The 21,203-nt window shown below is 31.6% G+C and overlaps 1 protein-coding gene across 2 annotated transcripts in view; it reads left to right on the top strand.

Moving 5' to 3' along the window:
* LOC143078984 (dopamine D2-like receptor) overlaps positions 1-21,203 on the top strand; it is a 162,594-nt gene that overhangs the window by 77,475 nt on the left and 63,916 nt on the right. Inside the window, exon 3 of one of the 2 annotated variants that reach the window (XM_076254071.1) lies at positions 8,494-8,639. The gene's annotated coding sequence lies outside the window, so the exon portion shown is untranslated. Of the gene's footprint in view, positions 1-8,493; positions 8,640-15,352; positions 15,457-21,203 lie in introns of those variants that run through there. The other variant, XM_076254072.1, reaches the window with a different exon arrangement.

Consider the following 21,203-nt stretch of genomic DNA (forward strand, 5'->3'; position numbering starts at 1 on the left):
CGCCTGAAGCGGCATCATCGATATGCCCGAACGTGCTGACTATCACCAAACGAATAATTTCTGTTTCATAAACGTTTACTAAATGCAACATCAAGTTGTACGGGCTATATACTAGGAAATAAAAGTGAAGACATGTAATAAAAGTAAATAGGGTCAACAACTGATTTATTTTATCAGTAATGCTTTTGATACAATTGGCAAGAAGATTAAGAAAGGTATTAGAAGTAAGGACAGATTGCTAATGAATTACTATCTTAAACTTACTGCAGCAGTGTAAACTCCATTTATAATATGTATATAACAGCCGGACAATTTTATTTATCTTGTAGACGTTTTGTCTGTTCTCGTCATTTAAAAATCTAAACAATTTCCTACTTTTAAGTCTCTCGAGTAAACTGTCAGACTTCATACTTCGTAGATCGGTTAAGAGAAAAAACAATAAGACTGTAAATCAAGGTCATTAAGCAGAACGTCACAGGAGAAATCTCAGTAATTGTTGCTGTCGTATATCAAACAAAGCAAAGCTAATTGGTTCCATTCATACTGTCGGACTTCTAAAGTCAAATTGTCACGACTCCAGAAATAAAGCACTGAAACAAGTTAAAACCAGTTGATGAATATGAGGCCAATGTTCACTGAACTTATGTTGTACAGTTACACAACTGTCCTAACCTATTAGGAGCACCAAAACAAGTAACGATGAGTTGATGGATATGAGGCAAATGTAAACTTATGTTGTACTGTGACACCACTGTACCATGTTAGGGTTGTTGGTTTGGCTCCAGATGTTTTACACATGTTTTACCCCTTAACATTCTGTATTCATGAGCGGTTTCCAAGTCAGGAGCCTGTTGTTCAGTGTTATTCGTTTGTTGCTACACATAACATATTTGTTTTTTTTGGGGGGTTTCTTGTTTTGAATATAAATCAAGCCGTTGGTTTACTCGTTTGAATTGCTTTACATTTTGTCATTCTGTGGCCTTTTATAGCTTGCTATGCAGTATAATACTTGCTTATTGTTGAAAGCCAATCGATGATATTAAAAAATCCTAACAATAAATGAATTGTTCTTAAACACAAAGAAATTGACCGGCTCGTATGTCAAGTAGAGGACACTGACCAATGGTTCGAACTCTTCACATACTGTCTACAATAATACATACGATGAAAGAAAACAATTATTAAGTTAATTGGTATATGAACCAATCAAATGCATTCCTAAAATTATTTTCATGCCTAATTTTTTTTCCCTCTCAAATCTCACGTGCACAAAGGTAATTACTTATAAACCCTGGACGCCATTCAAGTGCTTTTTGTAGAGTCTTTAAGGATGTTCTCTCCTCTTGTTTTAGAATTAATGCCAGATATTTGGAATCCTCGGGTTTTATCAACATAGTCCCATAAAAAAATTTGCTCGCTAACCCAAATTTTTCCTTCAAAATTTTATTACATTTAGTTTAAAAAGTCATATTTGAAAATCTTATAAAATCCTTGAAATTTTTGAAAAAGGAAAAGTGTGCCAATGTTAAAAGTAGGAAAAATGAAGAGAGAATCATTTCCCGCCAACTTTTTAATGGCTTATATCTCGAAAACAAGTACAGGACTCTTCATTTTTAGTTGCTTTTTTAGTTCCCTCTTTTACATACTATCAATTTATAACAGTCTTTTAAAAAGCTTTTTATTTGGAAATGGAGAAGCGAACATCTATAATATACAAACTCGTTGTCGTGACAAAACCCTCCTAAGGTTATCTGTCTATTTCACCAGGACTTAAATATATATTTAAATCTAAAGATGAACGGAAGCATGCATTTAAGATATTTTTTTGCGACTACCAAAAGATAAATAAGTGTAATTTTCAAAATCAGCCTACGATCTATCTTGTAATAGTTCAATATGAATGACTTTTATATCGGGCAATGAGGAATACATGTAAACATAATGGCAAATGGTCTCATAAAGTCAGGGAATATACTAGTCTAGCCAAAATATACTTACTTTGAAAAGTAGAAAATAATCAAGTTGATTTTTTCTTTGTGAAAATGACTCTGTCATTAAATATGATGGTTTATATAAGAACTACAACTGCGATCAGATTCTTTCCTGTTTATAATTGCATCATGTATTATTGTTGGATATATTATTTTCCATCTTTTATAATAAGTTGATATATACAATTTCAAGCTGCGCGGTTGACATACAATAACAAGGTTGTTCACTTGATAATGTGTTCAACTTGGATCCTTGTATTTTAAGTACATCTATACCGTACCAATCTCTCTCGCAAGACAAACATGCATATAATCCGGACAGAGATAGACCAGTTTACGCGTCACCTTATAAAAAAGATGCAAAATGTTCCAAAGGGGTATTCAAAGTCATAAGTCGAAAACAAACTGACAATGCAATAGAAAAAAAAAAAAAAAAAAAAAAACGACGAATGTCATGACGATTGCAAACTCTTGCAAAATATCATATACCACAACGTAAGGCATACCAGAATGTTAGAATTTTTAATTTAAACGATTGTGACTCGCGTTTAGGGACGACATCAAAAGATCGATGAAGGATGAAAAACTTAAATCCAATAGTTTGGGGTGGGGGGGGGGGGGGTAAATTTCTGCAAGTTTTGTTTATCTAAAATCGATTTTTACATATATCCCTATTGGTAAAACAATTTTTCCCAAATTAAGTTAAGAGGGGGTGGGGGGTCGAAAAACTATATGAATTAAGTTTTTTTTATCCTACATTGAACTTTTGATGTCGTCCCTTACGTGTCCTTTTTTCGCTCAAACCATACACTCACGAATATCACTAAAACTAGACTCGTATGTACATGTCACTCATACACTAAGGAAGATTTCACTCAAACCATGCCCTAATCAAGATATCGCTTAAATCATACACTAACGAAGATTTCACTTAAACCACACACTAACGAAGATTTCACTCAAACCATACATAACGAAGATTTCACTCAAACCATACACTCATAAAGATATCACTCAAACAAAACACTAAGGAAGATTTCACTCAAACCATACCCCATTCTAATGCAACAACGTTTGAAACGTTCATTTTGGTTGGATAACGTCAACAATTTTTTTCATGGCGTTAATTCTATTTGCTGTTTTACTAGGCCGCACCACTTCCAGTAAACATGATATCCTTCCACTTTCCTGGATTGATATCCCCAAAAAGATGCAAGGTTTTTTTTTTTTTACTATATATATGTTTCAATTCAGCATAAACCTATAATCAAACAAAATTGAGTCCAGAAAAAAAGTTCAGAAAGGAATATTTTGTTTCCATCCATTTTTTCCGGAAACTGGGGTTGTAATACAATAATGGTACCAGTACACTAATGAAGATATCGCTTTGAAATTCGTTCTCACGGGGTTTTCCAATTGCTAATATAAATTAAGTTGATATTAATATCAAAATGTGATTTAAAGCCATCAAAATTGTTTACCTTTTCCATCCATTTGTATATTAGCATTTGTACTCTCAATAAAATTATCTCTGACGTGTAATTATATTACATATAACTGTATATAGTCATCTCGGGAGATATCGTTAACTGCGTATTAAGTTCAGATTAAACAGAAATAAATACAGAAGTAAATATCAGCTAAATGTTAAAAAATTTATGTACTGCAAAGATGCATGTGTTGTTCAGTGGGGGTTTCATTGGGGGTTCTAATCCCGTATCCCGCTTACTGTTTTGTCAGATTCCCGTATCCCGATTACACTATATACGTTAGCGATTCACATTTTTTGTCATTTCCCGTGTCCTGCTAGACTTCATTTCCAGTTTTTACGGCACAATAATTTGACTTTCCCGTGTTACGCTTACAAAAAATGAATTTTAAAGTACATCTCAAACGAAATATATAATTTCAAAGTTTTAAAGTACAATTTATTTAGAGAAACATATTTATTTTCATAAAAAAAAAAAAAATTGCAGGAGACATAAGTCTAAGTCTTTTTCCAAAATTATAAAATTAATGCGGTGGATGCCCATTTTGATATATTATATTTCCACATATCTGAAAATTGCCTCTGAAATATGTCAGATTTATACCATATATAAAAAGATGTAAGAGATCATCATTTGAGATGGTTGACGAGTTACAGTCTTAGTATTAAAGCAAAATAAAAAGTCGACCATTTCTTGTACAAGACTACAAGTTGTCTCTCTTGAAAAAAAATCAATCCTATTTTATTTGTTCACGTGTTCTTAAGACGTTGGTCAATTGTTGACTTACATTCTTATTATCTCTTATTTATTTTTGTCATTTGGTCTCTGTCTCTGAATTATACAACACATCTAGTTTATTCCTATCAATTAATTGGAATACATTTTAAACAGATGTTTGACATTGAAAATGCCGTCTATTTAAAAATTAAAACCAACTGTATGTTTCTATGCCTTCGATTTTCGAGGCATAGTTTCCCCCTAATTGAAGTATATTAAAATGCATCAACACGTTGTATAATATCGACTTGACATGCCTGTACTTCTGCAGACATTGACACCGTACCACGTATATAGAAACTAAAAGAATGATATGTCATAATTGGGATTTTAATGGAATAGCATGTTGACCTACATTTTACTTTTCTATACAAATGAGACATGGGAACTGTGCATCAAACGTATCGCTTTATACCGACCTTTATATATTACTGTAAAAGTCCTGTTGGGAAAATGCATTATGCCTTGGGTTTCTCTCCAGACAGATGGAAAATGTATAGAAAATATAAAATATCATGTTGTTATGTAATTTTGAATTTCAAACCGCTGCAAAAGTCCATTTAACTGGCAGATAGTATGGTTTGACACATTTTTGACCAATTGTTGTCGGTGGTTGCTGTCTAATATAAGTTGCATCACTAACATATCTTATTTCACTAAATCAGGCCTTCGGGTCTCTTTGTTTTTCTAATTATATGATACTTTGTGTTGTCAAAGCCTTTTATGGTTTCCCAAACAGTTTATGGATTATTGAGGTGCAGTGCGTGAGGTAAATTCCCCGATGCGAACAAAAAACATGATGCAGAAAAACATAAAACCTTGATCTCTAGTCCCGGGGCAATTCAATAGAATAACAATTGATCTATATACATCATACTAACACAGAATTATATGTACATTTACTTAATAACTCAATGTCTGTGGACAAAGAGGAATGGCAAATTATACTCTTTCTCGTATATGTTGCTCTTAGAGAGTCAAAATCGTAAAGTTGATGAAATTTCATGGAATTAGAAATTTAGCGCCACACATTACAATGGAGGCGATATTGATGTCATATAAAAAAGAAGATGTGGTATAATTGACATGAGACAACTCTCGACAAGAGACCAAGTGGCATAGAAATTAACAACTATACGTCACCATACGGCCTTCAACATGTATACTTAAGCATGGAAGGACAAACTGCACATAATTAGACGACAGTGATTGTCGTCTGTTTATGTGGTTCATAAGTGTTTCTCGTTTACGTTTTTATATAGATTATACCGATGGTTTTTACACGTCTAGCAATTTTGGGGCCCTTTATAGCTTGCTGTTTGGTGTGAGCCAAAGCTCCGTGTTGAAGGCTGTGCCTTGACCTTTAATGGTTTACTTTTATAAATTGTTACTTGTATGGAGAGTTGTCTCATTTGCACTCATACCACCACATTTTCTTATATGTATATAAAAGCAACTGTTTATTCTTATCTTTTATAATTTGATTGTCCTATAGGTCAATTAACATATAAATATTTAGGACGAATTTAGGCGAATTTGTCTTGAAAATGCCTATAACTATATTAAGTCTGTTCTTATTCTATAATACGAGGTACTAAATGTGTTTAAAAATGGAAATAAAAAAAAATATGATATAGACCATATAGATAACAATGTATGAACGTAAAAAACGAAGCGATGCAGAAACAGGAAAGAGGTTTCGGAACAATCAACAGGTTGTGTTATACGTGTCACAGAATAGAAGTTCCTTCATAATATAAGTTCAAAAAGGAAGAAATATTCTGGAATATTATTTCCACAGGAATGAATATTACAGTATAAGTTCATAACGGAATAAATGGTATAGAATATTTGTTCCAACAGGAATAGGTATTATGACATTGTTTATAACAAAGTTTCCAGTGGAACTTCTGTTAGGCGGAACAAATATACGTTGACATACGTAAATACCTCACGCAAATACTGATAATTGAGATATGTAAATACCTCACGCAGATAATGTTAATTGGAAGACCACATTTAAAGTTTTGTAACTGATTTCTTAGCTCTCTTTTACGATGCGTATAATTCCCAACTCGGTCGCTATGACTATGACGTAACCTGTGTGAACTGAAATGATAAGTAAGGAACATTTATCTAGTGGAATGTCTTATTCAAATTATGACGGTGATGTTGCTAGTAAAGCTCGTAATTTCAGATTCGATACAGTTAAATTGCTGTTTTCTTTATGTACCCACTCTTATCAATTATCAATTTAGCATTGTAGTAAGAACAGCCAATTTCATTGAGTGTGCAGGTAAAGGTAATATCTTTGGTTAGCTTGCTTGCTATCCTTCCCTTTGAAGCAGTCTAGTCCTACAGGTAACCAAAGATATTACCTTTATATATACAAAAAATGAAAGCGGCTGTAAATAATTTTTATAATCGGTACTAACATTTATTTTATTGTTCATAGTCAAATATATTAATAAACATGACTGTATTACTCATGGTCCCACATCCTGCAGATACCATAAATTTAGCAATGTATTACACGTGTTTTCTTTTCTGACTGTTATGTCTTCTTTTGGCTTAATCCGTTGAAATTCCGTAAACTGACATTATAAAGATGCTTGTTTTCTTGATTGACAACATATTTGTTATGCCTGGAGACTGTTGGCATTCCAATGGGAACCAATTGTTCCCCTATTCTTGCCGACTTGTTCCTTTATTATCAAAAGGCTGTCTATATACAAGAACTTCTTAGGAAGAAAGATAACAAGTTAGTAATATCCTTTAAATTTACTTCTCGCTATATAGATAATGTTCTCATTAATGTGACATTATTTATTTTGAATTATCACTACAAATTAAGGATAATAAATTGTAAACATTTGCCTTTTGCAGTTAAATGTTTCATTGATACCTTTTAACGATCACAGTTAAGTGTTTTACTTCCACGAATGATCCATAGCTTAATTGACTAAATAGAAAATAAAATGATTTGAGGTTTTAAAGACATAGAATATGGCATTCGTTTCTTAATCTTGTTTAATTCTGGTTCTCTTTAAGTATTAATGATGTTATGTATGACAACGTCGTTTACGCATGTTAAGAACACGGGTAAATGCCTTTTCTAGAACAACATAAGTTTTCTACTCATTTTACCAATATTCTCCTTTAACATAAATACCCTTTTTAGCCGAGGAAATCTATGACCTTTGGCAAAAAAAAAAAAATAATCTTATTAGAAATAACAATCATGATTTAAAACTATAAATCTTACTCGAAAAATTATCACAGATTATTATAAGCTTATCATTTTAATACTACTACAAACTGCAGTTCAACGTGTTCTGCAAATCTAAAGCAAAAACATGAATTATCTTTTGTTTAATATTATAACGAATATTAGTTCCATAAATGGAATCATATCTTTAAGCTTGTAGAAAATATGTATGTCATGAATCAATATTCTTTGATAATGACTTACAAACAGGTGCTTGATGCATGTTATATAGTTATTATACAAAAGCATTAGGAAAGCAGGTGTTAATTACCTATTTTGCATTGGCAAAAATATATCATTAAAGGAACTGAACCCTTTACCATATCATAGCCAATATTTAATCAGAAAATAGCATTAACAAAATATAGTTAAATCTATGTGATTTATTATTGCAAAGGTTTCATATAAATTCAATCAAATATGATAGCTAATAATGTCTCCGATGTAATATTAATTTCACGTATTAGCAATTTATATTTCATGTGCTGGGCTATTAAGCAATGTATAAAAACTATTGCAAACAATTATTGAATTAGGCTACATACAATTACTTATCTAGGGCATGATAAATGGTTAATAACCTTTATAAAAATGTTGAATATATGTTATATACCATTGAAATTAAATAAATGTGGATGTATGAAGCCTCCATGTTATAGTACCATTAAAGGTAAAACAATGTTCTTCAATTACTACAGAGCAATATGGTTTTTATCCTGCATTATCCAAATCTATAGTTATGATTCTTTTGCTGCATTACAAAACAAGATTTCTATCAGTGATATTTTTTGTTTGATGAAACATAGTCAAAACAAAGGTCTAAAAGATCTTTAATTGTATCATTGATATTTCAAATGTTATTTCTGAATAATCATCTAAAACGTTCAAGCAATAAAGATCCATGTAATTCAATAGATATGTAAAAGACAGATGCAAAGTCGGTAACGGACATGTATTGATTTTTCAGGGACTTCGTATTATATATGGTTTTATCCTGCTGCTTTCTTTCTGTCAATCAAATGACATCGGACATGAATTGTTTGTAAGAACTTCTTATCAGCAGTCTTGAAGACCATGCAAATAATTCAGACATGTAGTAATTGAAAGAGTGAGGTAAGTCCGTACTTTTGTGTATTTGTAATGTATAAAGTTGGTGGTAAGTAGGTTTCTTATTACACGTGTCCACTTTTTATTTTGTTTCATATGCATTTTCTATAAACAACATAATGCCCTGTTAGATAAAACACAGCGTATGTCTATCTCCTTGTATAGTAGTAAACTATTTATCACTTCTCCGCCACTTTACACAAAAATGAAGGTAATTGGTAAAAAAATGTTTTAGCAAAAATAATTGCCAACGTTAACACAAATATCTTGTCTAAGGCTTAGACAAACTATACAAAAAATCGACAAACCAACATCGGTAATCCATTGAGCAAAAATATTTTAAAATCTAAAATCTTGTATAAACATTGAAGATCTGATTAAATCAAAGTGAGCGAAAAGTTAAGCAAAAACCTGTCAAGGAATCAGAGATTTGAATGAGAAAACCAAGGCAAAATTCTTATAACAGCAAATTTCAATTAAACAAAATCGCATTCTCATACCAGTATCAATGTAATTGCTTCTGTTCTTGTGATACCTTTGGCCAGCTGAAATTTAGACCCAGCGGTTGAAATAATATTGATGTAACCATTTTACTGCACCAGATGAGCATTTCGACAATTAATGCATTTTCTATGATGTTTGGAATCGAAATATCTTAAAAGACAACACCTTTTATAGATGTTGAAGAGCCGATAAAACAAATCAAGAAATACCAAAAGTAAATCCAAAAACCTTTTATGAATCCGAGTTGATCATGAGGTTGGTACTTTCATTTAATGCTTGATTATTTTTGTTGACAAGATACCTGTATTTTTTTTAATGTTGGGTGCGCGTTTACACTGGAATGTCGGTAATACTTTTGCAATCCACTGTGATCCAATATCGAAATCCAAACTTATATCATTGAGTCGTAAGAATAAAAACATACCTTCAAATATAAAAGAGAACGAACGAGGTAGTAATCATTGAAAGATACATGAGATAACTATTCAATTTGATTAAAAGAAAACATAACTTCAAATAATAAATGCAAAAAATAAGATAATAATAAGAATTCAATATAGACAAATAGATTTAGGAAAATTTAAATAGAATAAATTGTTGGTATTTCCCATTTATTATAAATTCCCACAAGTCTGAACAGGAAGTGAGTTAATTGAACAAAGACAACCACATATCTCAAAAGATAAAAACTCTGTTGACAAATTGCTTATTACTACAATATCGACCAACGGGAATGTCTTAGAGCAACGTCATAAAATGATTTAGTTTAATATTTCTTTGATGAAACATTTGTCAAAAATGTCATCATATTTAAATGTTGTATTTAGCGAATGAATTTCAATCCAAAATCAATGTAAGATGTTTGATAGAAATACCAAAACTACATTGTATACATTATATTTGCCATAAAATTGTCAACTAAGAGCCAAAACAAAAAAGTTCAAAAGTACATCTCCTTACTAGTATCTTATTTGTAAGCTAGTTTCATTGTCTTTCATTTGTTTGCAAATGACAACATCAGATTTCAAGCGTCACTGATGAGTCTTTTGTAGACGAAACGTGCGTCTGACGCAAATATAAAATTTCAAGCCTGGTATCTATGAGGAGTTTACTATTATAAAGACTTATGAGTTATGAAAATGCACTAAACATCTTTCTTAATTTTCCCCTAATTTCTGCTAGAACTCGAAAAAAACTATCAAGGGGTATACAGTGATCAATTATCAAATCTCTGGTTCTGGAAAAATGATAACGTTTGAAGAAACTTACAGGTAACGACAACCGTTAATATGAAACAAATTTGACTGGTCAATAAAACTTCTAGCATAATTGCGTCCCGAACAAAAAACAAAAACAATTCTGTTTCTAACCAGCAGTTCAGACTCCTAGTGTTTTGGCAATGCATACAGCTCTTTACCCGCTAGTGTATACACATAGTTTAGATATAGGTAAAGGTTCTAGGATATGAAGATTTTGTTTGCTGGTGTATATATAAAGATAAAGTATCTATTTTGCCACCAGTGAACTCGCACAAAGTATTGGATATGAATCAAACCGAGTGTCGTCTATGAGTGCATGCAATTTTCTTATATTTTCCCCTTTTTGCAATATTAATTTTCAGTGTCTGGAGTTTTTTATACTGATTATCTGTTGAGACTTATTATCAGATGTTACAATGCAAACGTATAATGTATAATGGGCACTTGAGTTTGTTAGCAGTTGTTTGGAATACGGGTTGCTTATTTTGTTGGTTTTTAAGTGTCAATTGGTTTCAATCATAGGCTATTAGTTCATTTTCCCTTTCATCCTACTGTCTAATACTTTGTTTGATCATGGACAGGACGTGTTTCTAAAAATATATAAGACAAAAACATCATAAAACACCGACGCAATGTCACTCTTTCATGTCTATCCGCGCCAATTATTCAAGAATTGCAAGCAACTTCATTCATGCACATATCACATAGGTTTTACTTGTAAAAATAGTTCTACTTGCTTTGTATTTCATGTGTGAATCAAGTCAGAGATTTGACAGTTCTTTACAAAAATTTACACGTTTTTTTTTGTGTAATTTAATTGAACTTTCCCGTTTTAAATTTACCTTAGAGATATTACTGTTAATACTTTGTTTATATTCTCAACAAAATGATAGTGTTGTGACAGATTAATAATCAAAATATTTTAAATATTTAATGTTTTTATACTAACTTCTTCATCTCCAGTATTATGTTCGCTTGATATTATTACAAATAAAGTGTGTATAAAAAATGTCATTGTTCCATATTTCCTTGTCGTTTCAGCAAATCTGCTATCTTTATTTTTTGTTAATACACCAAATAGAAATACAGATAATGTTTCCTTGGATACCAAATCTTGATACGTTTTGAAAATATAACCCAAAATGAATATAATTGTTAAGGAAATATTTCTTTTTGTATAGTCCGTTTTGGACATTAGTTACCTACGATTAGCAGACATATGTTGGAATTTTTCTACCATGATTTCCTTCGTGAAAATATGAGAACAAAATAAACGTGTCAGAACTAGTAACATATGTTTACATTCTTAGAATCAGTAATATAAAGTTAATATCATTCAAAACATGCTTTTCTTACAGTTTTTGTTGAAGCTTTTTGCCCGATAGACATGAAAATAAGGCGTTGTGTCAAAAAAAAACAAAAAAAGGTTGGTTGAATGCTGCATACATAATTGTATTTTCGTCTCTTAAAAAACTTTCTTCAGGCATTGTATTTAGAACTATAGAATTGTGTTGCAATATACAATTGTAATTTGCACAGACAAAAACATAACATGGACGTGACTTGGATGAATTTTATGTCTTCGGCGTAAAATTACCATTGTATACATGTCTGTTCTTTCTAATTAAGGTGTTTATTTCTTAGAAAAAAATCTTTCCTTAGGCAATTAGTTTATTAAATAACAAAAAAAACTAAAATGGCGGATTGAATAAATTTGTTGTGGCTCATTAGGGATTAAGAGTGTTTTTATTACATTCTCATCAGAATTGGACACAGCTGCAGGCTGTATCCTGATGAAAACTTAGTTAACGTCAGTCACTAATATACAAGGGCAAAAATTCAACAATTTATGTGAACCCCTTACAATTTTGAAACACACTTGCAATGATCCAAATTTTTATTTGCTTTGCTTTCAAGATTTAATGAGTAAGCATGAGCTGATTTCTTTTTAATTTCAAATACTGATTTTTTTAAATTAATTATAATAGTCAATATAAACCAACGACTGGTTAACATCTGCGATATTCCTGACTTGGTAAAACCATTCATGTAATACCCAAAAAAATTCCACCATTATTAATCAAATATGTTTGCATTAGGACCAGATTTGACAGCAAACGCTATCTTTGCATTAACATCAGAACAAATGTGAAACAGATTATGCCGTCTAAAAATAACTTGAAGTAACAAATATCTGTCAATATTTGTGGGAATAACACACTTTTCAATAAAAACTGTTTTAATTTAAAAAAAATCTTAAAATGCATGATGTTAAAATTAGTAATTATCATAAAATAAAATGTTCTGTTTTGTTTTACTTTCGCTTGGCTCACTTTGTAACATTTGATTATTTGTAATTTTTAGGCATTTTGTAAAACTTTTGAATTTTTAAGAGTCATGTTGTCAATTGCCTGAAACAATAAGTCAATTTATAAAATTGCGAAATCTTACATTTATTTAGAAAATTTTCAAAACTAAGTCAAGCATTTTGTGAAATGCCTGAATTAAGACAATGCCTGTAAAATATATGTATAATTATTAATTTTATTTCTCAAACATTTCATTAAAATATATAGATTCTTTAATATCTAAATATCTACAAGGTTTATTAGCTAATTTGGATTCTGTGAATAGAACCAAAAAGAGGCAAAATATATACTCTCAACAGAAATAAACAATTGAAAGTTTATAGACGAAACAAAAAGTAGAAAATTGTTATCCTAGTATTTATGATGAGTTTATTTATACATACTTACATATATATATATATATATCTTTAATCAAAATTTTAAAACTAGCATTTGAAATTAAAATCAAGACTTAAAACAAAGCTTAAGATTTCTTTATTGCATTGTTGTATTATATATAGCAGATTAGCTCTGCCTATTGTATAGCGGCAGGATACTTAATAGGTTTATTCTGATATAGATTGCAGATGTGAGAACCATCAAATACCATCAGTTTAGCTACGCGTTAAGTGGTTAACACGTTTAATGTTTGAACGATTGCTGTGAACTGATTCTATAACATGATTGTAAAGATATCTTAATGTTAGAAATGCGAATAGATGATTGACGTGTGTGAGAAATTATAGGGAAGTACAGGTCAAAGGTGAAGGATAATTGGAATATGATTAAATCACAGATCAACAATGAATAAGAGATTTTCGGAATGATAAATATTGCAACGAAATAAAATAGGAAATGTGCAGTTACTCTTATATATAACCCATTGACCCCACTAATGACAATTTTTTATCGTTAGACAAAAACAATTATGTTTATTGGAGTAATACATCTTTATTGTTTTACCTAGATGTAATGTTGCTGAAACATATAAATGTTAAGTTCATATGATACCTCACGAGTCCAAATACACTGTATTGATTGTTTGAGTATAACATCTAGGTGGTCATTCAGCAGTTATCAGTACAAGAAGTAACAGTAGTTTACAGATGTTCAAATCTAAAAAAAAACCCAATAATCTACGAAGATACAAATCAAGGAAGATATTTAAAAAACTGAGGGAATCGCATGAACCAAAAAAAAGCGAAGAGTTGACATGATAAGTGTCTCACGCTACGAATGCATTACCGCCCCGCGAATAAAAACTCAGTCAAAATACATAATCGGAAAAAAAGAGCACAATTGGTAATAATCTATCTTGAAATTTTTATTCTACGCTAGTACTATCCTGAACTTATTTCACAAATACTGAAAACCTCTTTTTCACCCGTAGTGATAAGAAGGTGGCGTTATTTTCTATTTGTTGTATTTGTTGACCAATTTATTATTTTGCATACTATATATATTATGTTGCTCTTGTTGCACACACTGTGTGCCTGAGTGTATTTATACACTATCTTGCCTATACCAAGTCAGGTAAATAAACGGATCTTTACGAAAATTAAAGCATATTTTAAATTTACTGGGGCACAATCGTTTTTGTAAGGCATAAATAACATAAAGGTAAATTGAAATTTATCTTCCATCCTCTTAAAGCACATAGAGATAAAACCGGTGTTTTTGGAATTGTGTTGGTCTAGTAGTCTTTTAGTGGTATTGCAGACTTGTTTATAAAACATTGTAAATATAACGGAATTTGATACGACTGTCATACAAGTGAGAGGTTTAGCGCTATAAAACCAGGTTTAATCCATAATTTTCTACATTTGAAAATGCCTGAACCAAATCAGGAATATGACAGTTGTTGTCCATTCGTTTGATGTGTTTTGCTATTTGATTGTGTCATTTGATCAGAGACTTTCCGTTTTGAATTACCTCAAAGTTCAGTATTTTTGTGATTTTAATTTTGATTTTGTTTGTTAATTGTTTGTCATGTTTTTTTTCTCGATTTTCTCTTTGAATAAGAGTTCTTAGTCTCCCGTTGGTATATTAAGCCTCTATATATCCGTATTGATACCCATATGACACCTACATTCATCAAAGCATAAAGGAAAATTATAGGAGTAATTAAATCAGAGTTAAACAATATTGGAAGGATTCATTTGAATTAATGATCCACCAATTACATTTGTTAAAGAGATTCTATTGAAATGTATTCTATGGTAAGGTCCATACTATGACATTGAATAGTAAGAGTAAGAATGAGAATATGTATGGTACAAATTAAGAGCTCTTGATGAGCATCATGACAATTTATACATAGAAAAGAAAACACTAATAGCTGATAAGAAGCATCAAATATTTTTTTTATAAATAATTAAGTATGTTGTTAACATTTTTCATCTAAAATATTTTAATGAACAAATAGTAATTGCCCACGACGAATTTTGTTGTAAACACATCCTTACCAGAAATCAGCTGAAGTTTCTATTTTCAAGCAGATGTTTGCAAACGTTGTCTGTACCGAGGGTATATTCTGACATGTAATGTGTTGTTTTCTGAAAGGCTTCAATAGAAGAAAAACATAGTTAGAGTGATAAAGCTAGGATGAGGAAATGAATTTTTACTAATACACCTGCAATGCCTTGAATTTCTTAAAAAAACCCATCTATGATGTCAATGGGTGCCATGTTACATCTTGAACTCTGGGTTAATGTGAGTACTTATCCTTAGTTTAATTCTGAAAGGATCATTCAGATTCAAAACGTTACTTAAAATTATGAATATTAAGGTGGTACCTAACACTACAGGGAGATAACTCTGTAAAGTCAGCTAAACGTTTTAATTACGTTTTGTTGTAGAAGGAATATTAAGCTCTCAAATTGGGGTTTGTCAAGCTGCTATATAACCAGTGTAATTTTTCTGACAAAACGGTTGGTTAAAAATTTTTGAAATATTTATATTTTTGTTAAAGGGTCAAAGTAAATAAATTGACAAAATTTTATGAAAATTAAACGAGCCAAATTAATTTTAGTGAAAGTGTTGGGTACCACCTTAATTGGTTCTGACAGTCTGATCTCTAAATTTACTGACTATATCCTTTATGTATTCCCGATGGGGACATTCTGAGAGAATATGAATTCACATTTAGGGTAATGCATGAGGAAAACAGGAGATCTTTGTCCGTTCGACGCACCCAGTCGTGTTCCCATTTGTAGGTCATGCGATTCGCTGTATTTTGTTTACCGATTTATCAAGCAATGTGGCCAACCATGTTTGTTTCTGTAAATTTGAAATTCTACTTCGCTTTAAACTATTTTTTTTTATATCAAACCAAATGACGGACAAAAACCCGTTTTTTTATTTCTTTCTTATATGATTGTTTATATATAGGATCGCTGAATAATGTATATGTATGGTGTGCTCGTATGAATACTTTGTAAAATACAACTAATACTGAATATAAATATCTATTTTGCTAATCAAATCCCCTGGTTTCATTAGCAGTTAATAACACAGGGAGGAACCTTAGCGTCATTGTTATAGCGCTAAGGGACATTGTTCACAACCAGTAGTCAATAAAATATTTAAAGTTGAAAAAAAAAACAAAAATACGGTAAAGTATTTTGTTTATCGTATGTGTATCCTTTAATGATTGATGATACTTGAATACGGGTGAAAAGTCAAATAACGAAAATACCGAACCCCGTGAAAAATTTTAAACGGAAAGTCCCTAAGCAAGTGCAAAATCAAAAGGTCAAACACATCAAACGAAAGGATAAAGTCCTTTTGCCTCTAACTCAAAACCAGTATTAATGATCGGGATTCCATGATTGAAGAGTATATTTTATGGGTTAAAGTTTGTGTTGATAATTTTTAATAACCGATATAATAGTAAACATGCAGATGACAGCTAGTATAGATCTTTATGAAAAACCAATTGATGAGTATAATTTGCTGGTTCAAGCCCTTGTAGATTAGTGTGATTTGCCGATAGCTGAATATAATTTACTTGTTAAAGTCTGTGTATATCATTTTGATTTACTTATGGATAAGAATTTACTTTTGGCTTATTCCAATATATCTATAAGATTAGAATTTTCAGCAGATTTATTAAGTAGTTACAGTCTATATAGATTATTGAAATTAACCGATGTACATAAATTCATGATTCAATATCATATAAATAATTTCAATTAATCTTTGTTTAAATACTACCTGTTAGAGTAATCTTATCCGAAACATTCGAACTAAAATATTAAAAATGTGAAAGTTATACATGCTCTTTTATTCCGAGAAGATCTCATGGATTCTTCTGATTTGTTGGTTCAAGCCCATATAAATTATACTGATCTGTAAAGCAAACACAGTAGATACCATAGGTAGTTACTGCTAAGTCAAAGTATATAGATTCTCAGGATAGATTTACTGATCTGTTCGTTAAAAGGAAAAATCACAAAAATACTGAACTCGAGGAAATTTCAAAACGAAAAGTCCCTAATCAAATGTCAAAATCAATAGCTCAAACACATCACACGAATGGATTACAACTGTCATATTCCTGAATTGGTACAGGCATTCCGATTATTTAAGTCGGTATAGATCATCGGAATCTACTGGTCTGATAATGAGAACATGAATAGATCATCGGAATTTATCGGTCTGATAATGAAACCATATGCAGATCCTTTGAATGTGCTTGTCTAATAATGAAAGCAATGCACATCTATTAATTTTGTCCGATCTGAAATCATATGGAGATCGTCATAATTTACAGCTCTGTTAATGAAAACAAATGTAGATCATCGGAAATCACTGGTCTGACAATGAAAGTAAATATAGATCATCGGATCTCGTCTGATCATGAAAGTACATGTAGATCATCGGATGTCTAATAATGAAAGTGAATGTAGATCATCGGATTTGGTTTGATAATGAAAGTAAATTAGATTTGGTATAAGAATACAAGTAAATGCAGATCATTGGATTTGGTATAACAACGAAAGTAAATGCAGATCATTAGATTTGGTCTGATAATGAAAGTAAATGTAGATCATCGGATTTGGTCTGATAATGAAAGTAGATGCTGGTCATCGGATTTGGTCTGACAATGAAAGTTAATGTAGATTATCGGATTTGGTCTATTAATGAAGGTAAATACAGATCATCGGATTTGGTCTTACAATGAAAGTAAATGTGGATCATCGTTTCGGATCTGACATTGAAAGTAAATGTAGATCATCGGATCTGTTCTGATAATGAAAGAAAATGTAGATCATCGGATCTGGTCTGACAATGAAAGTAAATGTAGATCATCGTTTCGGATCTGACATTGAAAGTAAATGTAGATCATCGGATCTGTTCTGATAATGAAAGAAAATGTAGATCATCGGATCTCGTCTAATAATGAAAGTAAATGTAGATTATCGGATCTGGTCTGACAATGAAAGTAAATGTAGATCATCAGATTTGACCTGACAATGAAAGTAAATGTAGATCATCGGATCTAGTCGTGACAATGAAAGTAAATGTAGATCATAGGATTTGGTCTGATAATGAAAGTAAATGTAGATCATCGGATCTGCTCTGATAATAAAAGTAAATGTAGATCATCAAATCTGGTCTGATAATGAAAATAAATGCAGATCATCGGATCTGGTCTGCCAATGAAAGTAAATGTAGATAATCAGATTTGGTCTGACAATGAAAGTTAATACATAGTATCGGATCTGGTCTGACAATGAAAGTAAATGTAGATCATCGGATCTGTTCTGACAATGAAAGGAAATGCAGATCATCGGATCTGGTCTGATAATGAAAGTAAATGTAGATCTTCGAATCTGTTCTAATAATGAAAGTAAATGTAGATCATCGAATCTGGTCTGACAATGAAAGTAAATGTAGATCTTCGAATCTGTTCTGATAATGAAAGGAAATGCAGATCATCGGATCTGGTCTGATAATGAAAGTAAATGTAGATCATCAAATCTGGTCTGATAATGAAAGTAAATGTAGATCATCGGATCTTTTCTGCCAATGAAAGTAAATAGTAAATATAAATCATCGGATTTCGTCTGACAATAAAAATAAATGTAGATCATGAGATCTGGTCTGACGATGAAAGTAAATGTAGATCATCGGATCTGTTCTGACAATGAAAGTAAATGCAGATCATCGGATCTGGTCTGACAATGAAAGTAAATGTAGATCTTCGAATCTGTTCTAATAATGAAAGTAAATGTAGATCATCGAATCTGGTCTGACAATGAAAGTAAATGTAGATCTTCGAATCTGTTCTGATAATGAAAGTAAATATGGGTCATCAGGTCTGGTCTGAAAACGAAAGTACATGTAGATCATCGGATCTGGTCTAACAATGAAAGTACATGTAGATCATCGGATTTGGTCTGACAACGAAAGTGAATGTAGATCATCGGATCTGGTCTGATAATGAAAGTAAATGCAGATCATCGGATTTGGTCAGACAATGAAAGTAAATGTAGATCATCGGAACTGGTCTGATAATGAAAGTAATGTAGGTAATCAAATCTGGTCTGACAATGAAAGTAAATGCAGGTCATCAGAACTGGTCTGACAATGAAAGTAATGTAGAACATCGGAACTGGTCTGACAATAAAAGTAAATGTAGATCATCGGAACTGGTTTGACAAGGAAAGTAAATGTAGATCATCCAATTTGGTCTCAAATGAAAGTAAATGTAGATCATCGGATCTAGTCTGACAATGAAAGTAATGTAGGTAATCGGATCTGGTCTGACAATGAAAGTAAATGCAGGTCATTGGAACTGGTCTAACAATGAAAGAAATGTAGAACATCGGAACTGGTCTGACAATAAAAGTAAATGTAGATCATCGGAACTGGTTTGACAAGGAAAGTAAATGTAGATCTTCCAATTTGGTCTCAAATGAAAGTAAATGTAGATCATCGGATCTGGTCTGACAATGAAAGTAAATGTAGATCATCGGATTTGGTCTGACAATGAAAGTTAATACAGAGTATCGGATTTGGTCTGACAATGAAAGTTAATACAGAGTAACGGAATTTACTAGTTTATAATTAAAATCTGCATAGCTCACTGGGATATACTGATGAAAAAGTATGAACCGTTGGTTACAAATAAGAGATTTAAATCGGGATGAATACATCGTTCGTTTAAGTCCAGAATATTTTGGTTTCCCTATACATAGGTTGATTAAATCGGCAGATTAACTAACATTTATCTTGAAGGACCACAGTTTACTATTGATCAGTATTCGCATCCCGAAACAATGTCTCCGCTTGTTTCTAATGGTAAACCCCACCCGCCCACATTTAAAAAATCAACAAAAAATATCTTAGCTTTAGAAGAGAACGCAATATGAGACAAAAATCAAATTCATTTAAAGTTCAAAAGATATTGTCTTAGATCAATTGATTGGATCTAAAAAAAGTGTTTATATTTTTTTTCTTATCATTTATTTAAAGTAAAGTTTGGTGTTATACGCACTGGAAAACTGATTTCGTTTGTAAGCTACAAAAACTTTGATTATTTTGTAAATAATAAATGACGTTTTAAAAAGTTCTTAAGAAGTATTGCCTCATCAAATATTCAAAATTCGCAAATTTGATTTTTTTTCAGATAATAAGATTAGTTTAGTTAAATCATACGCCCGGAATATTATTATTTAAATTGTTTGATCTAATCCTCAGCTTCATTTACAATACATATTGGAAAATCCTCTTAAATTGCTCCATCGTAGATTTTATTTTAAAAAGAGGATATATAGTACTTTGGCAGATTTTTCTTTTGAGATTTATTCTTATTTATTCCTGAAACTGTTTTTATCGTTTACAATATTACATTTTGATATTCCTGTTATCATTTCTGCAACTTGAACACGACTGTAAAACATGCGTAAAAAGAGACACTGTTTGCTGTGTTTTAAATCTGGGTTGTTGTCTTAAATAAAGCCCCAGTCCCACTAGACCACGATCGCACAACGCTCACCGCAATCTAAAATAAATTTAGATCGTGGTGAGGTCGCGGTATGAGCGGCATGAACATGTTAATTTTCGTTGCTTTCACGATGCTACTACGTCCTAATTACGCTTCTACAACGATCCCGCTACGATTAAACCACGTTCTCACCGCGCTTATTCTGCGACCTCACTACGCTTATAAAGATCTTTCTACGCTCTTCACGTTCTCACCACGACCATACCACGAGTTATCCGATTGCAACACGATCTTACTGCGATTATAGCACGTTCTTACCACGATTATACTACGTTCATACCGCGATCTTACTACATTCTCAGCAATACCGCCAATATCGTATTTCATATCAATATAGTTCCATTCCTTCTATTTCTGATTAAAACGGAGATTTCTCGGAAACAATACAGTCATGCCACCAAAATCTACTAGAACACGTGGGCGTGTTGGTAGGGGTTGATGTAGA

Source organism: Mytilus galloprovincialis, chromosome 6 (assembly GCF_965363235.1).
Source record: "Mytilus galloprovincialis chromosome 6, xbMytGall1.hap1.1, whole genome shotgun sequence".
Classification (NCBI taxonomy): domain Eukaryota; kingdom Metazoa; phylum Mollusca; class Bivalvia; order Mytilida; family Mytilidae; genus Mytilus; species Mytilus galloprovincialis.